A 24,728-nucleotide genomic window follows, 5' to 3' on the forward strand; every position below is an offset into this window, starting at 1 on the left:
CAGATATTTGACTGATTATTGATGAGCTTCTCCTGGTCTGTTTTTTTTAGTTCACGTTTTCTCATGAACTGCTTTAATTGAACAGAAGCGACTTTTTCTCGCATGAAAGCCGAGCAGCTGCTATCTGAAGTGCATCGTGAATCTTCAGACATCTATCTCTGTTCACTTTGATGCTGAAGAAAACTTAAATACTAAAAGGTTCTCAGGCAGAGTCAGAACTTTCTGTGGGTTTCTCGTGGTTTATTTTGGATAGAGATCAGACACAATGACATCCTCAGGAAGTGGAAGTAACACAGAATCTAAACATGCTGTGTGCGCGCCTCAATGTGAGGTATACGTTCTCATTTCTAACACTAATGCCTGCCTCGCACCAAACTTTTCAAGCACTTTTAGTGTCTCAGACAAATTTCCATCGTGGCATTAAAATCCTGACAGTTTTGTGGAAGCTCATTTTGATGGTTAGGTGTAGAGTGAGCATAAAAAAGTCTTTTTCTTTTCTTGAATGACTGATAAATTCAGATTTCTCTAATATTAATGTACATTTTTCCGACTTGGCCTTCTCTCTGACTAAAAACCGACACATTATCTTTAGACATGACAATTTCCCAGACCATAGCAAGTCTTTTCAAAGTCTTGTAGAGTGTGGTAGGTATAAGATAAACTTCCTGTTCTGCTTACATATAACCTGCAGTTCTCTGATTGAGGATGTTGGCCTCATGTTTCGCTGACAGTCTGAAAACTGCCTTTTCACAACTGGAAACAAATCAAAACCAATTTACCTGCAGGATTACAGGATACAGCTGCCAAAATCTGACAACGCTGGAGCCACTTCCTGTCAAAGCAGGCATCCGGACGTTATCTGTCCGTGTTATAGATGTTATGAGATATTTGAGTCATAATTAACAGGCTCGGGGCTCAGATTTCGCGTGCTTGGGGAACGCCGCCTTCTTCAGTAAAACCTCCTCTGCAGCGAAATGAAGCGTCTCACAGAGAAAGCAGAGTCCCTCTGAGGACGTCTCTCTGAGGATGTCCCACAGCCGACGCGTCTCTTTGATTCTCCTCCATCAGCTGCTGCTGTGGGCGGCCCAGCAATCCCACTGCGAGCCACAGTGCATGATGGGAACCAGCTGCTTAGTCTCCTACATGTTCTCACAGTCTTCAAATTGCAGCAGGTGCTCGTCATTTCCCTGCTCCGGACCGAGGTCGGTCTTATTCATGTCTTTTTGATGTTGTTTGCTCTTCTTTGCTCTTCCTTTGTCAGGTTTTTTGTCCCACACAGAAATGAAATCCAGCAGCAGAGCAACGAGCAGACTCACGTTATCAGATTGGCTCGGGCTCGACACTAAACGTCTCTGCTAAGGTGAGTGAAAGTTTCTGTTTTCTGTCGCCTGATTGGTTCACAGCTGACAGGTCACAGCAGGTGAGAATCCCAAAGTGTTCAGGTCGTCATGGTAACCACCGACTGTTTAATGTGATGTGAAGACAGCGTGAAGACTTGGTGCGTGCGCGAGTGTGTGTGTGTCTGTTATCGCCGTCATCTTATCTGTGACACACACTCTGCTGGTAAAACATGTGTGTGACCTCAAGTTACTCAGTGTGTGTGTGTGTGTGTGAGACGATATACTCATGCATTCATTCATGTGTGTGTGTGTGTGTGTGTGTGTGTGTGTGTGTGTGTGTGTGTGTGTTAGAGCTCAGCTGGGAGTGTTTGTCCACCTCTCATCAGGAGCCCTCATGTAATATTAATCACACACGCATACTTAGGGTCACACGCACTACTGAACACACACACACCGATCACATCAATCAAACACACAAAGAGAAACACACACAGCCGTACCCCAGGATTAGCTACTATCTATCTTTGTGGGGACATTTTGTTCAGGCCTCACTCTGGGACGGGCCTCAAAGGGCCGCTCAGGGTTCAGATCCGTGGAGCAGAAGCAGGTTTACGCTCAGGGTTACAAAAGCGTCACACTTTCCGCACTCGTGGGCTAAATTAAGTCATCGGGCTTTTGTGCGGTTGTCTGCAAACTTCACATTGTCGCTGTTGTTGTGTAGACTTGTCTGCATTGCCGCCACCCAACTCTGCATATAAGTAACGCGTTCTCCAAGCAGACCAGAAAGTGCATATAATAAGAGCAACCACCCGTCCGTTGTGCCTGCAGCTGTCCGTGTGTGCATCCGCAACCCAGTATAATCCGGGCCCGAGTGTCCCAGGAGTGCAGTGTGTGCCTGAGGGTCCTCGCAAAGATAGGAGAACGGCCGTGTGTGTGGCCAGCTGGTGCAGCAGCGTCCATGATGTGATTTTATATTTCTGCATTAACGTCTCAAACAAACACTCGTTATTTAAAGGCCATTTAAAATCCGTCCACTCGACAATTTACTGCCAGTCACACAAAGGAAATAAAACATGCGACCAATTATAGCCTGCTCTCTTTTTCTAAATAATCCACTGCAGGACTGTGTCCTCACTGAGCCACACACTCATGTTCTCAGCTTTTCCATTAGTTTCAGCAGCTGTTCAACAAACAACAACAGACCACATACCTCCACCAAGGCTGGAAAGTCTCTCTACACCCTCGATTCAGAATCATATTTGGGTTAGTAGTAGATATTTCATCTCAAAGGATGAAAGGAGGGATAAAAAAATATTAAATTTTTCCTTCAAGATTCCTGCTTCTGGATCCCGGTCTGAAACAACTCTAAAAGTTCATGATGTTGGGCCGAGCTCTGGATACCATCCACCCACACACAACTTCTTGAGCAATCTTGCTAATAAACTGGACAAATAAAAAATAAATTGAGCCAATCACAGTGGAGATAACACCCATGGGAACAAAACAAACTTGAAACTTGCTAACTTGAAATTCAAAACTTTGCTACTTTCTGCTGCTTGCTCGTGCATCCTAAAACATCTGATGTAGACATGAAGAAAAGTGAATAGATTCTTGAAGTACAGTGAGACTAAAGTCAGAGTTTTCAATATTTCATAAAGGGATCTTTACACCTGGCCTACTGTGGTTCCATGTAGATGCTCAATCATCCAGGCAAGGAAATCCCAAAAAGTTGATTCTGTTCATCTGGACAGAGAAACGTTTCGTCACTCGTCCGAGTGACGTCTTCAGTCTCAGCTGACTGCAGGTTTCCCCAATCTTTTAAACAGTACATTTTCACAATAACTGAAACTAGCACCACTGAGGGAACAATGGACTGTGAGGTCAGGTTTTTGATCACTAATATGCAAATTGCCATGACCATTGATCAATGGCCATGAGTACCATTCACAGTGTGTTGGGGAATGGCTGCAATCACAGCATTGTAAGATGGTGAAAGAGGTCCTCTTAGGCTCCCTCCTTGATTCAGAGATGGTCTTTCCCTTTTCACGTAAATGGCCTCCTTGACTCCGCGCCCATCCAGAAAGTGCACATCTTCATCATTGAAAGTGTCCACTGGCCCGTAGGTATGTTTCTGCCACTGAAAACGGTTCATCCAGATGAACAGAATCAACTTTTTGGGATTTCCTTGCCTAGATAGATTGCAAATATGTTCGCAATCTGTCTGCATTTATTTGCAAGTTTTCATCAATCTGTCTGATTGTTTGGAGTCAGGTTGCCTCCCACCAACCAATCTGCAGAATCAACGTGTTAGTGCAAGTGCTCGCCCAGGTCTTGGGCATGTTGCACACTCCTGTTTATAAACCAGGCGGTCGCCACAACTAATTGCGAAAACGTCAGTGCAGTCACCACTGATTTTTCATAGTCACGAGGAGGCTGCAGCCTGTTTTTCCCTCAGGATTCCCTCAGGAGTTTGCATGCATGCAGGTCAGAATGGGGGGAAAAAATAAAAAGAGCATAAATATATGTCATGTTTAGTGTTGATTTGCAGCTGTTATTACAGCTAAAAGCAGCTAAATGCACTTCTTGTGAGCATGTTTAAATATTTCTAGTTTTAGAAAATATTTCTACAATTTTAGAGCTTTGTTAACTGCTGGGAATCAGTCTGCAGGCACTCAAAGGGCCTTCATGCAGTTTCTCGTTAGACATGATCGGCATCACTGAATCCAATGAATAATAGAAAAAATATATTCATATATGAATTTACAGAGGTAACTATTTTCTGCCAGCATCCTGCTATCTCGTCTTTTCTCTGCACCAGTGTAGATATTTGCTGTGCAAAGAGTCAATTGATGCATCAAAAGCCCTCTTTTATGTGAGCCTGAGGAAGAAAGCCTGGGGTAACAAAGAAAGTTGATAACCGCTGATGTGATACCCATTATCTCTGATTGGAGTTTTAGGTTTTGTATAGGCAGCCAACACAAAAGAAGGCTGGCTATGTCAAACTTCACAGCGCAGCCCTCCTCGAGACTTCGGCATGAGATAAGATATGATATTTCGGGGTGCGTGTGTTTTTTTCCCAGGTAAGGCTTTGCAGTAGAAACAAAAGATGAAGGACGAGTGAAGAGGCTTTAAAGGGGGCGGAGGATGGGTCGAGGAGGAGCGGGAGGAGGGGAGAGGTACGTGATGAAGGGGGAGGTGGGGGTGAGAGAAGGGGGCAGGTTTAGAGAGCGTGAAAAGCAGCTTGTACAGAGACGAACCAACCAGGCGGAGTAATGAATGAGGGGGGAGGGGAGGAGGAGGTGAAAGGTGACACGCAGTAATTGGGGGGAAATGTGTGTGTGCGATGCAGCGAGGCGACGTGTCCCAGATAAAAATCAAAAAATCTAATTCAGCTTTATTTATCTTCGGGGTCGTTTCGTTTAACAATCAGTGAAATAAATTAGGTTAACGCAAACTAACACATGACGGGAAATACATCTGTGTTTATAGATATGGATACAGATATAGCTGTATGAGAGACAGGAGACGGAAATGAAAAATATGTTCTTATGACACAGCTGAATGTGGAATTTAATTTTGGGTGAATTTATGGCCGTAGAAATGTTTCTTTTATTAAAGTCATCTGTCTGAATTTTCCTGTCTGTAATCTGCAGAAACTCATTTCAACAGCAAGGCAGCTGAAACCTGATCACGCAAAAGTTTGATTAATCACGCGATTGACTACCCTACGAGAGGGAGAGAGACACAGGAACACAGAGAGAGAGGCGCCCTGGTAACAATGGCTCTTCTGTTGCAGTAACTCTCTCTGATGATCTTTGGGTCACTGATCCTGAATCTGCAGATTCTCTGTACCAACTAATTAGATCACTGCATCCTCCATCTATCACTGAACTCCCAGCGACTGTAATAAGCCGTTTTCACACGTGAACTTCGGCGTCGGAACAATCAGGTCAGGACTTATTCCACAGTTGTCGTTTCTAATGTGCAGCGCGCAGCAGGAAATAGTCCGCTTCCGACTCGTTCTCGTTTCTAATCCGTTTGGTTTAGGCGAGGGCGCAGAGGCAGCACACACGACGCCCACTCACTCGCTGTGAATTAACTGAACAATTAGCTGCGGTACTCTCACATGGGCACAATCAAGCATCACATGGACTTTGTAGCAGGGAGCTGGCAGGTTAGAGACTGTTTAACGTCCAACTCGTTCTCACGTGCAGCTCCGTCAGTTGAGAAAGGTTCAAGGCTTCAGGTGTGAAATGCAATACAGACACAATAAGCAGCAGAATATCACACAAAGGCAACTCTACGGGGCAAGCGTTTAGTCTCAGTGATGTTCAAGAATGATGACATCATCAGGAGCCATGTGGCAGCTGCCTGTGAGGTCACCGGTGAGGACATCCGGACTTATCAGAAGACAGAGATTAGAGCCGCACCAACCTGTTGAGGCAACCTGCTGCTGTGATGTAGAAACTGAGCTGTGAGGAAGAGGAACCTTCTTCATCAGGAGGACGTTCTGGAGGAACACAAAGATGTACATCAGCACAGATGTGAAGTGCATTAATCCCAACTTTTCTTCTAACGGCCGGGAGTGACCTCTCTGGCTTCAAATCAGATCAGTTTGTATGGAAGTCTATGGGAAAATGACTCACCTGATTTATAAGCTCTGCAAACACAATTCTGCGTTTATGGACTCAGCCTTTACTTTAAAGTCTTATTGAATACAACATGATGCTAATTTTTTAAAGTTTTGGCCCTGTGTGGAGTAAAACAGGTGATAAAACAGTAGAAACTAGTGCTGTCAGCGTTAATCTCTTTAAAATGACGTTAATGCCATTACTGCATTAACGCCCCAAATCTCAGTTATCAAGTTAGCGTGGATCGCTCCATGAGTGGGATTGGACGGCACTAACGCGTTAACAAGCTAACTGCCCTGACGCGTTGACACCGTGCAGCCCGACGGATGGAACGATCGCACTAGAAGAAACATATAAACAGGTGTTAAACAGTCTGAAAATTGAACTCAGTTCCTTAAACTTGTATTATTTTATGACCAGCAGGGGGCGACTCCTCTGGTTGAAAGAAGACTTCCAGTTGTATAGAAGGGAAACTGCTCCTGGGCTCCCGCGCTCTTTGGCCTCAGTAAAATTGACTTTATGGGCGCAAGTGTCACATAATACTAGATAAAACACAAAGTTCATTTTTGAAAACTATGGTCCTACTAGGGTCAGAGAGAGGGATAAACAAGCAGGCAGCTTTCTTTCATAAAAAAAGGATTTGAGGCTTTCAGAAAGCAGTTGGTGACGTCACAGTGGCTGCATCCATCTTTCATATACAGTCTATGAGTATCCGTCTCTGTTAGTGAAATGAAGTTTCATTCAACTTGAGGCAGAAGGCTTTTTTTCTCTTGGTCAACATGTTGACAAACTCTCACATCCAGCAGGTTTATCTGACCCCCGGGGTTCAGGTGTTAATCAATAACAATTGTCAGCACCGCAGATGAATTATTGATCGGCTCCCTGATAAATCAATGGTTTCGGCATTATTTTCATGTGTAATCACAGACATTTCCCCGTCCGCAGTCTGAGATGTCAGAGCTGTCATCGGGGCAAAGCAGACAGCGGCTGCGGGCCCCTGAGGGTCTAAAGTCCCTAAAGGTTTCTGTCATCATTCGAGCTAGGAAACCATGGAAACAGGCGTGTTCACCCTGTCAAAGTGTCTCCTGCATCTCCTGGCCGTGTGCCCACAGTCTCGTGTTTTGGGTGGATTACTCCTTTATTGGCTCTTCATCAGCCATCTGCCTTCAAGGCCAACTGTGAGGTCAAGCAATGAATCACTTCCTGTTTGCCTGCCGGAGCCTATAATGAGTTAATGAGCTACGTGGAGTGTACAGCTAATCAATCACCGCAGCTATTGATTGATGATCTATAGACCGAGCTGCTCCTGCTCATCTGTCCTCGTCAATACAGCCGCTTCTCGCTTATTAACCTGCACACACCCGAGATCTGACATCAGCACATTTAAAGAGGACTTGGGCTAAAGTGCACTGAGAACTTCTCTTTGAGACTGGATGCTTCACCAGTTTAATCCAAACTGGGAAAAGGGAGATTCTCTGACAGCTGCTCACCAATACTTGCCCTCTAAGTGAATCATAAGTGTGAGTGTCATAAGTATTTTGGCATCTTCAGCTGAGGTTAATATCTACATGTGTGTGAACAGGCCGAGGAAAAACCTCCCACCTCCAACCCTTCGCAGTCAATTTAAGACTGACTTTAAAAACTGAACCTGTCCTTTAATGAACACAGCCTGCGGCTCCGCCCCCTGTTAATCAAACACAGTCATCAGGTCACAAACGCTGAAGCACTAAAGCAGCTTCGGTCTGTCGCTGTCAGGCGTTTTAAAAAGAATGAAGGACGACCGACAGCGCAGAGCCAGCTGAGGCATTCGGTGACCTTGAAGACAAAAACCAGGGATTACGACCCCTCCGTGTGTTTGTGTTGTCATTGTCTCTTTTTGAGGATCAGTGTCCTCGCTGCTGATAAATCCAGCCTTCACTCCCTCTTACAGCAATAAAATCTGATCTTAAGAGTCCGTTTGTTTCAGATTTTAACAACAGGAAGCGTACATGAAGTTAATTTTTTGGAGAGTTCATGTCTTATTCATGTTTTCGCGTTTTTCTTTGAAGATGTTCGTCCTTAAGCTGAGCTGAAGTCAGAGACAGATGTTCTATTTTAAGACTCAGCAGCTTGTAAAGTCACGCTTTAAGGATTACTGTCGACAATGTGAGGAATTTTCTTTGTTTTGTGATATAAACTCCTGAACGGAGGCGACTTTAAAGACAAATAATCCAGCCTGGAGGATCATTAACTTTTATTTCACACAGTTTATTGTTCATACGAGGCTCCATATCGAGCCTTTTTGTTGGCTGTTTGTTTGGATTGCAATTTTTCTTTTTCGTGCACACACTTTCATACTTAATGCTCTTTTATGCTAATTTTTATACTTCAAGGAAACTTACATTTCTGTTTTGTTTTTTGCAGAATACTAAAGTCTCCATTATATTCAGCAGCTCGTCTCTGTCTGTCAGTTGTTTGCTGCATGTGGCTTTTTATAGACGTTTCTCCATAAAACACCGCCAAGAGTGAGGCAGAGCTGTACAGTTGTAGCTGGACAGCTGAACAAAGGGATGACTCGCTGTAAAGAGCAGAGCTGCAGAATCAGCTCATAATTGTCTGCAGCTTTGCTACTATAACAATTAAATCTGTTTTCACACTGTCATTAAATACAGTGGGATAATAAACACAGTTTATAGTCTGTTTAATTAAAAGTGGTGCAATTAAAGCTGAAATATCTCTCTGAAAGGCAACATTACGTATTTGTTGTGAATGTGGATTTTGCAGTTCAGGCAGGCTAAAGAGGTTTTCAGATCATGTCTCTGGGTTCTAATAGTAAACCAAAAACAGGAGCTGAAAGAGGCTAAAAGAGCAGAAGATGCCGACTGATGGCGTTTCAGGTTCTACACGAGGTCGGCGTCTTACTCTGCACATGTGACTGGTTTACAGTCGGCCTGGTAGCGATATCAAACAGCACCAGCGTCAGAGGAAGTGATCCCGTAGTGAGGTCAGAAGGTCTCCGACAAACACAGAGGCTATTCACTCATGCATGCATTCATCCGTCAGAGTAAAATATCAGCTCTTTCGTCACTCGGCCCAGTGTTCACATTCAGCCCAGTGTTCAGCAGCAGGAAGTTTACGGAAGTCAAAATCCAGGGTTTTCCCTGCCACTTAAACAGTTTTATACAGCCCCAAAGTCAAACGAGCCAGAACACACATGGAGACTGGTATATACTGGGTTATATGGTGGGGAGCTACACAACAACCTGTTCAGTAATGTTTAATAATGGAGGGTTTCCCAGGTTGTTGCTGTGGTAGCCTCAGATTCGCCCGCTAACTCCGGTAAAGGGTTTTATTTTCACAAAAGAAAGAAGAAGCTCGACCGTCACACATGCTGAGCTCCAAACAACAATCTGAAAATGCCACAGAAACCAGAGGAAAGCATTATGTTATTCATTAACCACTGACACGTCCTCCAACCTGATGCACCACATTGGTGTTTTATTACTCTCAGGGGATCCGCTGCAGCAAACCAGCAAGAGGTAAACCGTTAAAACCAGTAATTAACTCTTCCTTATGTGACAGTGCTGTGGTAAATGGATGGTTTGGGGCTAAAAAAATAACCTGCTGCAGTTTAGAGAACAGATCCATTCTGGGTAGAAATAAACACTCTGTTGAGGTTAGCAGACCTGTTTCATCATGGTTAGAGTAACAACAATGTGGTGAAAGGGAAACTAATTTTAAAAAACTTAAAGTATAGCTGGGTGTCATCTCCATGAAAACAGAAAGATCTGAGGCTTTCTACAAATAGGAACCAAAGAATTCATACAAGGAAGGAAACTGGACCTAGTAAAGATCCTTGCGGTGCTCCTCACCACCACAGGTGATCCAGACGAAGACACCTTGTTACTCACTAACAGAGGCTGATCTGTTGATGCTGGAAATCCACTGAATAAAAACTTGATGAACTTAAAGCGGACTCTTATCTGTCAGGAGTTTTTCCGAGGAGCCGATAAGGTGAAGTCTTTCTTTGAACAGATGACGGTGTGTCAAAATAAACCCATCTATCCTCCTCCCTCACTGCTTCATGGCCCTGGAGTATACAGATGGGCTCCACATGAACTCCAGGGTGCACTAATTGATAAAGAAAAATAGCGTCGGTTGTAAGAAGCTGCCGAGCAGGCAGAAACAGCCCGTCCAGCTGAAGCTCCACCGTGATATTGATCATTATTGAACAGCACATCATCACAGTAGGAGACCTGCTAAATCGGTGGGTATAGATGCATTTTTATAGCTTCGGGTTGACTTTACAAATGTTGCTGCTAAAATCCTCATCTGATCAAAGGGTTGTTGTCTATTTCCTGCTAATGCAGAAAGTTACATCTGCAAGCACTACTCAGGGCCGAAACGACCCATCCAGGTAAAGTATGTCATTGCACCAGATTTGTTTGTTCCTGCTCACTTTGCACTTCAGTCCAATCAGCCAATCATTGTCCTTAGATATAGATACGTGTGTGTGTGTGTGTGTGTGTGTGTGTGTGTGTGTGTGTGTGTGTGTGTAACATTTGAAGAACAGTGGTCAGCAGTTCCTACCATCCCTGTTGTGCTCTTTGTGTCTGATTTCTCTCTTTTTAAAATTAATTTTATGCCCGAGTTCTTTCTTTTCACTGGCTGCCTCTATGTCCATGACGGCTGCCTGGATTTTTAAAAAGTGGATTTTGAATTTCCACTTTACCTGCCGTGTCTTACATTTTACTTCTCTCGTCTTCCCTGTGGTTGTTCTCCTGTATGCATTTATGTTTCCTGCTGATCAGGTGTAGCTGAATTAAAGCATAAGGACACATTTCTCTCTATATATATATTCTATAATAATTATAATGAAACGCGATACCCGTCTCCATGAGGTCAGCAGATATGCTTCATTACGACTCCCAGACTTCTTCTTTTATGTCTAATATGAAGGCAGTGGCTGAGCAATACTCAGAAAAACTCTGACAATGCAGCTGTCACATTTTCAACTTGTGATGCTTGAAAATTGTCACCTCGCTCTGACCACTATCACCTCTGAGAAAACCACAAGGGCTCATTACTGTGAAAATCACACATTTCTACAAAATCTCTGCCTTTCAGAAACTGACAAACATCCTCGTTCACACCTCTAAACTTTCAAGCAAGCGGAGGAGAAGAGAGCAGCTGATGAGAAACCTCATCCTGGATGAGAGGACCGACCCTGGCTCTTCACCAGAACCAGACTTTCATTCTGCGTCGGTGCCTTTGGTTTATTTAGATCTTCCACTGTTCTGTGATTTTTATTCTAGTGTTTAATCTCTTCGTTTTATCTTCTTATCTTTTATCTCCCTGCGTCTCTGTTTTCGAATCCTCCTGCGTTTCTTGTATCTTGTCTCGAAGCCTCGCGCGTTTCATGTGCAGCCCTCTGTAGCAGACAGCAGATCTGAGATAAAGCAGCAGCGTGTCTGTAAACTGTCGGATCTTTCATCAGGCAGTTTGGGTCAGAGTCCTCCTGCTCACACACTTCTCTAAATAAACTGGACAAACCGGTTCAACAGTTTATAAGACTCCGTGCTGAAGGTTTCTCAGGTTTGGATTAAACTTGCAGATGTGGAGCTCATCTCATTAACAAGAGGGGGTGGTTGAGATGTTGTAAGTCGTGTAACTCTGCAGGGAAATGAGGAGCCAGACCCAGAGAATGTTAGGAAGGGGCGCCGCGGGAGCCCCGACCCTGACTGACTGACAGTGTTTCTGAGCGTTGCATCATCAGCTAACGGAGACTCATCTGCAAATATTTTCATAACTAACAGCTCAGATGTGCTTTAATGTGGGAACAACAGGCTGCAGGCTCGTCACTGACACGCTGGTATTCTGTGACAAAGGTGCCTCTGTAGAGCTGAGAAGCAGCTGTGAGCACATTTTGAGGAAAATGCAATTCAACCGTGACCACAATGTCTAACCGCTTATTACTGATGTGTGGTTAATCAGCATGCAAACATTGAACCTTACACACACATATCAGACCATGCTTGAACACTTCTTCTAGCTACACATGCGTGTAACTGCATTTTCATCACTTTTACTTGTCACTACATTTTTGGATCTGTAAACTTCTTCAGTGAGTCTCGGTTTCACATTAGGTCAAATTTAGCTGTTTCCTTTCTGTTTTCATTTCCGCCAGTGACTAATTCACCAAAGACTTGACACCAAAGATCTATGAAAGTGGATGGCGTGCATGCACTATTTAACAAACGTCACAAAAACAATGAACACTTCTGCCTTTGAGCGTACGCAGCTCCACTTGACCTCCTCCTGTTTATCCTCCATCCACCCGGACCTCCTGCAGAAGACTCTGGTGCAGCTAAAAAATATTAATCAATTAAAGAGAGGGAAACTTGATGCACTGATATGAGAGCTTAAAGCGAGAAACATTTCCGTGCTTGAAAGTGCTCTGTGTGTGTGTCTGTACATGTTTACATATTTATGTGGGGACCAACAACCCTTATGGGGACAAAACCCCGCCCCCTGCAAGTTTGAAGGTGCTTTTGAGGCTCAAAATGTGGTTTTAGGGTCAAGGTTACAGTTACGTTATGGTTAAGCATTAATTTTTGATGGCAAGGGTTAGGGAAAGCATTATGTCAATTAGATGTCCCCACAAAGACATGAAAACACGATTGTGTGTGTTTGGCTCGATATGCCTACTCTTGCCCATCATGTAAAATTGTAAGCATCCTCTGCTTCATTTCCCGCACTCTGGTGAATGTTTGTGCACCACTTTGTGCGTTGTCTGCATGAGTTTTTTGTTAAATGTTCACATCAATGATGAATTAATTCATTTTAATTAAAACAACTCCTCCTCCTTTGCTCTTCTCGCTCCTCGATAGTTATCAGGCTGACTGCCTGCGCAGGGCTCCAGATGAGAGGAGGAGATTCTGTGCCACTGCTGATTGAGATCACAACACTGTGCATGTGTGTGTGCGTGGCAGGGATAAATACGTTTGCATCAAACAACTCAGAAGCTGTGCGACTTCAAAATAAAATTCTTTTTCTCTTTTTCTTTATTTAACCTTGTGCACGTGTCCTCGACCACGAACGGCAGCAGTAAGTTGGTGTTTTCAGTGGAGGACGAAAGATTTGGACCCACTTCCTGTGAGGCAAGAGTTCAAACCACCAAACCAAACTAATGCAGTGGTGCTGCCACTGCATTAGTTTACTCACAAATTCATATTTACGAACACTCGTGCTACATATAGAGGGGAAAGTAAGCAAGAATATTCTTCTAGAAATGTAACTATCCATTCAGGAATCTAAATTATTGCTAAAATATTACTTTAAATAAAAGCTTGTTTCAGAGTTTGATATCTTGTTGTTCTTCTTACAGGTTCAAATTTGTTTTGTTTTGCAGGATTACACAAAACGAGGCAGAATTTCATGAAAATTTGGAGATGTAGCACATGGCTGAAGACATAATCCATAAAATCTGTGTGCAGAGCTACATTTCTTTCACTAAAACTGTGAAATAGGGCACCTGCTGTGGAAGCGAGTGCTCCTCTACTTTCTGCTGCTTCTATCTGATCTGCGAAACTGAACCAAACTCGGCATTCAATTTTTATTTTTGGTGCACAAAAAAAATTAAACCGAAGCTTCCAAATAGGCCACCAGTCCTTTAAATCCCCATTAAACCTGCCCCTGAAACACACACACACACACACGCAGTCAGTAGATTAGGCAGCCTGCCTTCAAACACTAATCTGTGGAGTTAATCTGATGGTTGTAACTCTGCAAACTGAGACATTATAGAACTATAATCTGCATATATGGAACACACACACACATGCGCGCACACACACATAGAGTCAGCCTTGTATGCAACATCTTTTTGATGCAGGTTTTTTGCACAGAAGTCTCTGTTTCAGGTTGGAAACTCATGAAAGGTCAGTTTCAAGCTGTGTTTACGCCGTGTGTTGTCATGTGATCCATACCTGCACTCTCACACCTTCACCTTCCACTACAGCGTCATTCTGCTCTTTGTTTACATGTTACACAGCAGCCTAAAGCAAATGTGGTTGTAAATACGTACGGCAACAATCTAAACTCCAAACATGAAACACACCTGCGATGCCGCCACACGTGCACCACTACTCTCACTTATTCATTACTGCCTTTGTTACATTCACGTGCTGCTTATGTCGTCTGCAGCTCTGAATGTGTGCACTCAAACTGAAGGAATGATTTAATGTCCTGGTGTGTGTGTGTGTGTGTGTGTGTGTGTGTGTGTGTGTGTGTGTGTGTGTGTGTTTCTAAGTTGGGGGTGTAACAGATGCTGGTGAATGAAGACAGCTGCACTCCAAGATACCAATTATACACACACACACACACACACACACACATACAGACTGTATAATCTTCAGTGTGAGGCAGTGACACCACATTATTTCAGTCTGTAATCTGAACACTGATAGAGGCCATTAAAAGGAACAGTCCAACATTTAAATGAAGAGTACAACGGCATGTAAAGTACGGGTGTAACGTATAAAAATCCAATATTTAAAATATAATTTTGAGCCCAACATTTAGAGGAACAGCACACATTAAGTGTAATATTTACCAGGACAGCCTGGTAGGGCTGTCCTGGTAAAGAGGGTCGATAGTGTGTGTCAGAAGGCAGTCAAGTAAGGAGGATCTGGCGGACCAATCCCTGACTGAATACCTGGAGACCCAGGACACGCTGGAGAGATTACATCTCTTGGCTGGCCTGGGAACACCTCGATGTTCTCCCGAGGAGGAGGTGGAGGAAAGGGAAGTCTGGGTTTGAGCTGCTGCCCCCACGACCCAATCCCAGGTAGGAAGGAAGGATGGATGGATTAAAAAAAACTGGCATTCAATGCAACAGCCCATCTACCCAAGGTAGAGCATGAGGGCCCAAAGTTCCCCTAACACACTTTAAAGTACAGGAGACTTTCATCCATCACAGAAGACAGCAAAACTGCATCTCAGCTAAAAGGTGAGACAAATATAGTCAGAGAAAAAACTTCTGAGACACTCAGAGGCTCAAACTACGTGATGTTAAAATAAATAGCAGCACAAGTCCTGAAAACGCTTCTGTAACATGGCAAACAGAACAATCCAAGGTTGACTAGAGAGTCAAACTGGGAATCAGCAGCTGTTAAATAACAAGAACCACATAGAAACAGATCAATGAATCAATACCTCCAGTGGATGGATGAGTCAATCCAACCACTGAGATCAGTTTGTTTTTATTACAAGACAATTTTTGGATGTTTTTTTTCTGAATATCAAAATCAAATAGTCTTAAAAAAAAATGGAGGATACTATAATCCGCACATGTGACATTTCCTTGAATGTATGATTTTGTGCTGTTTTGATAAAATATTGCCTCAGACAGACAGAATGATACAGACAGATGGACAGAAAGAGCCAAGAATAGAGGGGAAAAGGAAGGAAGAGCAGCACAAGGGGAGGAAATGGAAACACAGAGACAGTAAAAACAGCTCATTGTACCACAGAACAGGAACTTCCTCCTTCATTAAACACAGCAGGATACAGTCACAGTAAGCACACACACACACACACACACACAAAGTAACACAAACACACGGTGTGTATCCTGACAGTATCAGAGTGAAGCAGTGTCTCATTGGGACAAACTATCCTGTTAGTCACCGTCTCATGAAGCTCGCTCTGTCCCTCTAAATATACAATGTAACAACCGAGTGCATCATTACAGGCTGATCCAGGGTCAGCGAGGTCTTTCAAACAGTCACTGTGATAACAGACTCGTGGCGAATCAGCTCCAACCTTCAAACTCAAAGACTAATCACAGAGCTGAGACAATCGAGTCGTTGTTGGACGCCTTGACGTTTAGAGTAAAATCATTTCATGGTTTGTTATCGCTGCTTTAAATATAGCTTATAGTTCTAACATTTCCGCTGCCTCGCCCCAGTAACTTTACACAGCGATAAGACTGTAAACACCGCGTGCTGTCAATAAAGCTTTTCCAAAGAGCTCATTTTTTCGTCCTGTCATTTTGTTCCCCTTTGTTCACAGACTTTGTTTAAATAAAGGCTCCCTGTTGAAGCCTGACTGTTCATTAACACTGTTCACCCCGAGTCTTTCAATAAAGTTCATTTAAATTCACATCCTTTTGTTCAGGCGGTCTTTGTCTGCAGAGCTCATTTAAATAAAGAGACAGTGTCAAAGCCTGGAGTTTCAATAAAAACTATTCAGCGTGCTGCTGTGAAGATCCTGTTTTCAGTAAAGTTCACTTCATCAGTCCCGAATATGCTGGAACACCCAGCAGGCCGCGAGGTTCCTCGAGTCGTGTCCAGAGACGGTTTGACACACAGAGATGTTCAACGACAACAAAAACAGCTCTCTCTGTATAGCAGGCCCGATTAAAGCCCTGAGGGGCCCCGAACTCCCAGGGGGTCCCTGATTAAAGTGCCAGGGGGCTACAGGGACCACCATTATTCAGTCGCCAGAAAACGTTTGCAAACCCTTTAAAATTACCGTAATTTTAAATGTGGTCTGATCTTCATTTAAGTTATAATCACAGACAAGCACAATCGGACTGTAAACTGTCAACAACAGATATTCTAAATTCAGTTACACGATGCAGTTTAATGACAAGAAAATAAATCTAACAGTTCTGACAGCTGTTTGTCTCCAAAGCTGCAGAGCTGCTGGATACGTAGAGATGTGGATCTTTTATAAGACGTGTTTCTGTAGAAATATTTTGTAAAACTTTTCATTTTTTTGCTTTAAGGACATTTCAGGGATTTGAGGGGGCATTTTAAAATTCCATTATCCACAAAACTACCTGAACTAGGTCCTTGAAATGTTTTAGGGTAAATATCTGGTACCGTGTTTCGATGAATATGGACACTCTGGAGTGGATGATGGATGCTTGAATTCTGTAAAATATTTGGATGTCCGACCACAGACAGCAGATTTGGAGGCCTGTAGAAACCACAGGTTTGCAGCAAAGCGACTGATGTTTTATTTACAGCTTCTCAGATTCGAAGCCCTCAATATTCTTTGGCCCAATCAGGTGAATGGTTTCACAGATATTACAGCTTGAATGTGAAGGGACTTCAGCGTGATATTCCCCGGACAGGACACCATGCACCAAATCCAAATGAACTTTTTTAGACAGAGTGAGTTTCTGTTATTATTTCTATTTGTGATCATGCTCTCTCTCAGTTTCATAATATCAGTTGTTGGAAATGTTTATATCTATGTATGGCAGCCAAATATTTCATATTTTCTAAAAATTTGCTTGTTTTTCCTCTCTCATGCCTGGTTTTCTTTCTTCAAACCAAATCTATTTTTAAATTTTTTGTTTTTAATTTTTTTAAATATGATGACTTGAAATCCCTCCTAAAACATTTTTGAGACATTTTACATGCTTTATTGTATTTTTTTTAACTTTTTAAGTAACTTTACTTAAAGGTAATGTACTTTCTATTCTTACTTTATTTTGTTTTGTACTTCATTGAGTTCCTTTTGTGTGTGTATTTTTCCTTAATGAGCTATTTACCTTTGTTATAATGTGTGTGTGTGGTTTTTTTTATTGTGTTGTACTGCTTTATTTATGCCATTTTGTTGTGGGTTATGTTTTGAACTTTTTTTGGGGGGGGGGGGGGGGGGCATACTTATTAACAAAAGGAAAACCATTTTTTGGCTTATAAAAGTCCACAAAATAATAAAATGTACTAAAGTAAAATCATGTAGCAGGGGATGACACGACTATTTATACACATGAGGGCTAATCAAGAAACAGCCACAAGCCACAGGTGAGGGTAGACATGCAGGTGTGAACAATCGATGACAATGAGACATATGAGACGAGGAAGATGGGAAACACCGGGGAAGACAGCTGCAACAAATCAGGATAAACGAGACAAGGGAAGTAAAACTCAATATGAAGCACGCAAGATATGATAAAAAATAAAACAGGAACTAAAACACACACATACTGAGACCCAGACTGAAGTTTGATTTACACTTCTGCAGGTAATCTAAGCCTTAACTTACGACACAACCAGAAATCCCTCTTAACCATGAAAATTGTTCCAGCATGTAATTACATTTCTCAGGAGGTGCACGTTGGGTTACGTGTGAGGTTATGATGTAGGTTTAAAAGGCGTTTCGGGTCATGTAAGCATAATTTCCTGCTGAAGTATAATTCACGACACGGGAAGCCACAGAAAAAGAAAAGAAACAGAGAAACCCAGAGGAGAGCAGTTAAATATCTAAATGGTAAATGGACTGATACTTATATAGCGCTTTTTCTCCCAGAGTACTCAAAGCGCTCTATACAACATGCCACATTCATCCATCCAAACACATCCATTCTCACCAGCACTTTCTCTAAACTGAGTGCTTTCTAACTACATTCACACTCCGATGGATGCATCAGAGAGCAACTTGGGGTTAGTATCTTGCCCAAGGATACTTGACATTGCAGACTGGAGGAGCCAGGGATCAAACCACCAACCTTCCAATCAGTAGGTGGCCTGCTCTACCTCCTGAGGTCTAAGGAGCTTGGAAAGAAAAGCGTCTTTTTCCAAGCTCCTTAGCCTACGAAGACCTGGATGACTGAGAACCTTCACAGACATATCTATTCAATTCAATTCAATTCAATTTTATTTATATAGCACCAAATCACAACAAAAGTCGCCTCAAGGTGCTTCATAGATACAGAGAAAAACCCAACAGTCATATGAGCCCCTATGAGCAGCACTTTGGCGACAGTGGGAAAGAAAAACTCCCTTTTAACAGGAAGAAACCTCCAGCAGAACCAGGCTCAGGGAGGGGCGGGGCCATCTGCTGCGACCGGTTGGGGTGAGAGAAGGAAGACAGGATGAAAGACATGCTGTGGAAGAGAGACAGAGGTTAATAACAGATATGATTCAATGCAGAGAGGTCTATTAATACATAGTGAGTGAGAAAGGTGACTGGAAAGGAAAAACTCAATGCATCATGGGAATCCCCGGCAGCCTACGTCTATTGCAGCATAACTAAGGGAGGATTCAGGGTCTACGTCCTGAGCTACAGCCACCCCATGGCTTGCAGCCATACCACCCTGAGCACGCCCAATTTCGTCTGATCTCGGGAGCTAAGCACAGTTGGGCTTGGTAAATATTTATAAATATCTAAATATTATTGATGGTTTGATGAATCCCCATGAACATGTTGAATCTTTCCGTCCAATTGAGTCACAAAAAGGAAGTTCATGCGATGTATGAAGTATCAATCGCAGAATGCCCTCATCAGGTCCTGTGTTATATATATATATATTATATCCTCTCTGAGTTTGATTTAAAACTTGTGTTATTATTGGGAGATATGTCACAACGCCCCTTTTGCGGGACACGGGGCTCGGGGGTCCAAGGTCAGCTATAACATCACTAATTTACTCTACATATAGTATTAATATCAAGAAAACATATGAAACAATGTGAAATACTCTTATATTTACACACTATGCACATACTATACCCAACAGAGGTAAGCAGAAGTTAAACACTGATCGAGACGACTCCTTTTTCACACACGCGCAGACAAAAACTGACAATAAAGACAACAAAGAACCAAAGAGTGAACAATAATAAAGAATTCCAGCTCAAACCCCGGGAACACCCAGTTTTCATGACAGTGTGGGCGTTTTTTTCTACATTTTAACACAAGTTTTGACCAGTTTTGACAGCCCCACGCTAAACTAATAGCGCAACAACAGCTACACTTTTATATCATTTGAACACATTGTGTCATCTGTGCAGTGCAGGCTGCAAAAAACAAGCAAGCCTCTGTGCTAACGGCTTCTTCAAAGGCTACTTGGAGTCAGGTGTTTTAAGTTAAGGAGTGAGTGAATTGTGCAACGCTGCTTTATTCAGAGGTGAGCCGGTCTATAAATAAAGGCATTCAAAGACTGCCTATTAGGAAAGATTGACTGGTATGAACTTTCACAGGGCGTCAGAGGAACCATTACAGAGATGCACACAGATATAAAAGACTACAAAAGCTTTTCTAAAGACCACAGTCCTCATCAGTCCACAACCAGACAAACCACTGACAAAAGGAAGAGATTCAGGACTGCTGCTACTCCTTCCTAAGAGTGAAAGTCCTACAAATACTACACAAAGAGCATAACAAGTCATTCTGAAAGAGATGAAAAGAGCTCAAGGTTAAGAGGAACACACCTGCAGAAATCTCCTCAGCTCGCTCAAATCTTTGTTCTTGCGTCTCTCTGGATGACATTTGTGAGGCTGGAGAGCATCCTCGGACACACACACGCTGTTTTGTCACTGATGTTTGTGTCACAGCTCAAGTTTGTGTTGACTCTTACTGTATATGTATATCACAAATCAGACGGCTGGTTCTGGGTGACTGGTTCTTTGCTTACTGGTTCTGGCTTCACTTCAACATCAAAGAGAATATTTTATCACAGCCAATTATAAACACACACACACACACACACACGCTCGTGTTGGTATTCCTATCATTCTGAGGTCCCTCACTGCTCGCCGTCAGCCATACTCCTCATCACCATGGTAACCCCGACCGTCTCCATGGAAACTCGCCTGACTTTAACCACAGAGCGAGTTTCTTCCTGTCTGTGCAGGAATCCTGAAACTGAACCCTGCGTAATTCTGGTCCCGGTCCGGATCCTGGTCCTCACCCAAAGCCGCAAGTCTGAACTTTAAACTGGCTCCAGTGACATGAAGAGTGATGTGACTCCTCTCTCAGCTGTCAGGCTGCAGTCAACACCATGGACGTGTGAAAGCTGTCACAGGGAGGCAAGAGAGAGAGTGAAACATCCCAACAGGTTCGCTTTTAGGTGGAAGTGTGGCTGCCGTCCACTGGGACCCACTAAACGGGAGGAAACACTCCCATTAATGCTCAGTTTTATTCCAAACACCTCTGGACTGTCAGTGAGCTGATACCGGGGAGGCTGAAATGCTTATTACAACAGCAAATTCAGTCCTGCGAGTGATTCATATTGTAGCAGCTGTAACCGGATTTCTTTCATATAGTTTTTGCCTTAAGGCCTTCGTTGTGAAAGACTGAATATTTTTTTAGCATGCTTATAAAACAGAAGTCTAGATTTTACAGTTTTTTGAAAAGTTCCCCTGAGCAGAAGCAGTTTGGGTGTAAAACAACTTCCTCGCTCAGACCTGATTGTGTCTGCTGCTTGCCAGGAAAAGCTCCTGCACTGGAAAATTTCACTGGCTCTTTCTCACTTTTGCTTCAGTTTCAGCAAATTAAGTTTCAGCTCTAATTTACTTTCTTTGTTTATTATAAAACATGTCGCAAAATGAAACCCGAGTGCTTCTGTAAGCGAGTCTTACTGCTCTGTAATCATGCTGAAAAGCCTCCAGCTGCTTACTTTTGGCAGTTATTTTGAAGTATTATAAATCATTTTTAATTTCAAGAGACACAGGGACATAAAAGCTGCATGAATACAATAATCAATTAAATCTGATACTTAAAAAGTTAGCTGACTTTGCCCCAATAAAAGCTTCATCCTCCACCTGCTCTGCTCATGAATAGTCGTTTATGGGGCTTCTTATCTTTTCATAAAGACAACGATGAGGTGAGGCATAACTGGCTGACTGTGGCTGCTGTTCATACTGGTGTGCCGTGAGTCTGTGGTGTTTATACAGCTGACCACGAGAAGCATCGAGAGCCAGTAACTGCAGTGTTTGTGCACCTCACTGCAAAACCAATGAGTGAATGAATGAATCTCACTCATCCAAAAAGAAAACTGCATCCACCCGAATGAAGCTGTGTTATGAGGATGTTATAATTCTTGTTCCTGGCAGTTTGTGTGCCAGGGCCAAATCTGTGCACAACAATTTTTTCTGTCTGTGCTGCTGAAAAGCAGTACCCACTCAAAACTGACTGGCAGAGTGCTGGAAAGCAGTCGAGGAAGGAACAGCTCTCCTTTCCTACTTCACTGTCAGCATAGACTGTATATAAAAGATGGGCGTACTCCTGTCATGCAAATTTTAAAAAGCTAAAAATGGCGTCAGTGAAGACACTTAGATTGAGGATTTGAGAACTGTACCATGCAAACCAGTGGGTGATGTCACCGTGGCTACACCCATCCTTTATAATAAGCAAAGCCTTTAATTGGCAGTGATGGTACATGTAATTGGTACATTGCTGCTACCTGCAACTCTGGAGACTGTGAGGTGAAACCTGCTCACAACCTTTTCATATAGCACATTTTACAGGACACAAATAAACAAGTTTGTTAAGTAATATGTAAGTTTCCAAAGTGCTTGAGTAATTTTAATAACTGCATAACTTCAGGTATTTCACTGGAACGGAGACAAATTAATCGGCAAGTAATTTAAAGTACTGCATAAGTCATTTTAAGTAGTGTATATCTTTATGTATTTTACAGGAAAGAAGGAAAAATTACACTGCAAGTAATTTCAAGTACTGCGTTTCTGGTAGTTTTGCAGAAAAATAGATAATCTTTCCCATCTTACACTGTGAATATCCTGGTTTTCTGTCTTGCTTTTTTCCATCTTTACTTATTGTTCATTATGCTGATGTGCAGAATAGATGTTTTGTTTCTCAACTATCCTGTATTTTTACCAATATAAATGTGCTGTTCTACTTTACCAGGTTACAAGAAAAAAATCACTAGCATCAACATTTGCATGTCTATGCCATCTTATAATGAACTTCTTTTCCCCCCATCACTTAATTGTTCAAACACAACTTTCAAAAGTAGTGTGCAGGATAGGTGTGCCGACCTTGCTGTAAAATACCTGGACCAGGTTAAGTCACTCCATAGTAAGGCCACACCCCAAACAGTGTACTTTAATTTTGTAAGATGGGGAAATATTATTTGTTTTTCTACAAAATTTCCAGGAAATTATGTGGTTCTTACTTATGTAGTACCTAAAATTACTTAATATTTGTGTCACCTTTACTGTAAAACATCTGAAGTCTACACAATATTACTTACACCTTATTTAAAATTAGGTAATAATATAAATTTGGTTATGTAAAAACCTCCCTTGTTCGCCCTCATTCTAGTGTGTATACTTTTAATCTGTAGATAAATATAAATACATTGTCATTTCAAATAAAATACATGATATTATAGAATATGGGAGAATTAATTAATCAGAGGTCATATTGTAAATGGTTTATTAGACCATCTGCTATAAAAACAAGAAATCACTTTTTATGTCCTTATTTTGTTATTTATTTAAAAATTTACAAACTGAAATCATGTTTTTATGGCAAGATTTAACCGACACACCAGATGTCTCTGAAAAGTCAGAAATGAATCAATCAAAACAATCAACCACTAAAACTATTTTTTTTCTGTTCAGGAATCCAAGTAAATAACTCTAATTTGGACTCCTAAACAACAAATTCACTATTTTCTTCTGCTTTTTAAGCAAATTTGAAAATCATTGCATATTAACGATATGCAACTTCTCAGCCAAGCTTGCTCGCGTCAGCTGGTAAGTTAGCATTAGCATTCCACCCTTAGATTTGGCCTGTTTTGCTCAGAGAAACCAGGGAACTGCACATAAACAGTCTATGATGGAAACACTACAGGTGCATTTGTTGATAAGCTAAAGATCAGTTTGTCAGTGTAACTGCTGAGTGGCTGAACTTTCACAGCATAGAGGACACTTGAAACACTAACCAAAGGAATTTCCACAAACAGCTGAACACTGCAGCATGTCTGCAGCTCCACCACGTGCAGCAGAACCGTCAGTCAAAATGAGTGCATTAGTGCATCTGCACTAAAGCAGATCTCTAACATATGGCACCTCACAGATGTTTTATGGAAATTTGCAGGTAAACAGCAAGAAGGGTTTTTATTTTTTGTTGTTGCTGTTCATTTCTGTATAAAATGTCTAAATATAAACGGCGATGTTTACATGTGGTGATTGTTTAATTTGTCAATGTGCACGTCCTCCCGAACGCTCGCTGCTGAGAACAGAGTCGGCAAAGATTCGGCTCAAGTTTCCAGGAAATTAGCTGAAAATATGTGACTGTAAACTGAAGTGTTACAGTGAGAAGGCAGAAAGTGACTCCACCATCCTGTCTGTCTGACAGGCAGCGAGACAGCTGGTTAGCACTGTGTGTGTGTGTGTGTGTGTGTGTGTGTGTGTGTGTGTGTGTGTGTGTGTGTGTGTGTGTGCGTGCTCCACAGGGAGCGATTGAGAGAAACCAGCTTCTTTATGGATTATTAATATCACCTCCAGCTACACACACAGTTAGTGTGTGTGTGATTTCACACACACACACATACGGGGGAGGATGGGAGGGTGGGTGGGGGAGGGTTGGGTGAGTTTGAGGAATAGGATGGGGGGGGGGGGGGGGGCTCAGCAGTTGGTGCGATCAAGGACACTTCATTCATACTCCACTCTACGGTGCATGCGTGTGTGTGTGTATAATCGGTGTGGAGGCCCCACCCTAATCTGGGATCAACAATAGACCCCCAAACACCCACCCAGAACCCCCCTTTACTCGTCTTTGTGAGTTCTTGTTTGTTTCAACTCGTCCTCCGGTCACCCTCCAACCCCCAAACACCACAATGCACCCCGCCCTCCTCTTCCTCCGTCTTATCAGGTCTGTCAGTTCAGGTTCAAGCCGCCACAAAAAACATCAAACACACCTGCTACAGCAGACTGCACACGGCCCACTTATGAACCATTTCAGAATGCTAAAGTCTGCTATGGTTCACTGCAGAAGTAACTATTTTTAA

The 24,728-nt window shown here is 42.5% G+C and overlaps 1 protein-coding gene across 1 annotated transcript in view; it reads right to left on the bottom strand.

The window, feature by feature from the left end:
• Positions 1-24,728, bottom strand: part of plxnb3 (plexin B3) — a 100,970-nt gene that overhangs the window by 64,644 nt on the left and 11,598 nt on the right. The window contains exon 2 of the mRNA XM_085345660.1: positions 5,775-5,850. The gene's annotated coding sequence lies outside the window, so the exon portion shown is untranslated. The remainder of the gene's footprint in view (positions 1-5,774; positions 5,851-24,728) is intronic.

Source organism: Diplotaxodon limnothrissa, linkage group LG20 (genome assembly GCF_057381915.1).
Source record: "Diplotaxodon limnothrissa isolate DT_005_m linkage group LG20, D_limnothrissa_male_GT1.1, whole genome shotgun sequence".
NCBI classification, from domain to species: domain Eukaryota; kingdom Metazoa; phylum Chordata; class Actinopteri; order Cichliformes; family Cichlidae; genus Diplotaxodon; species Diplotaxodon limnothrissa.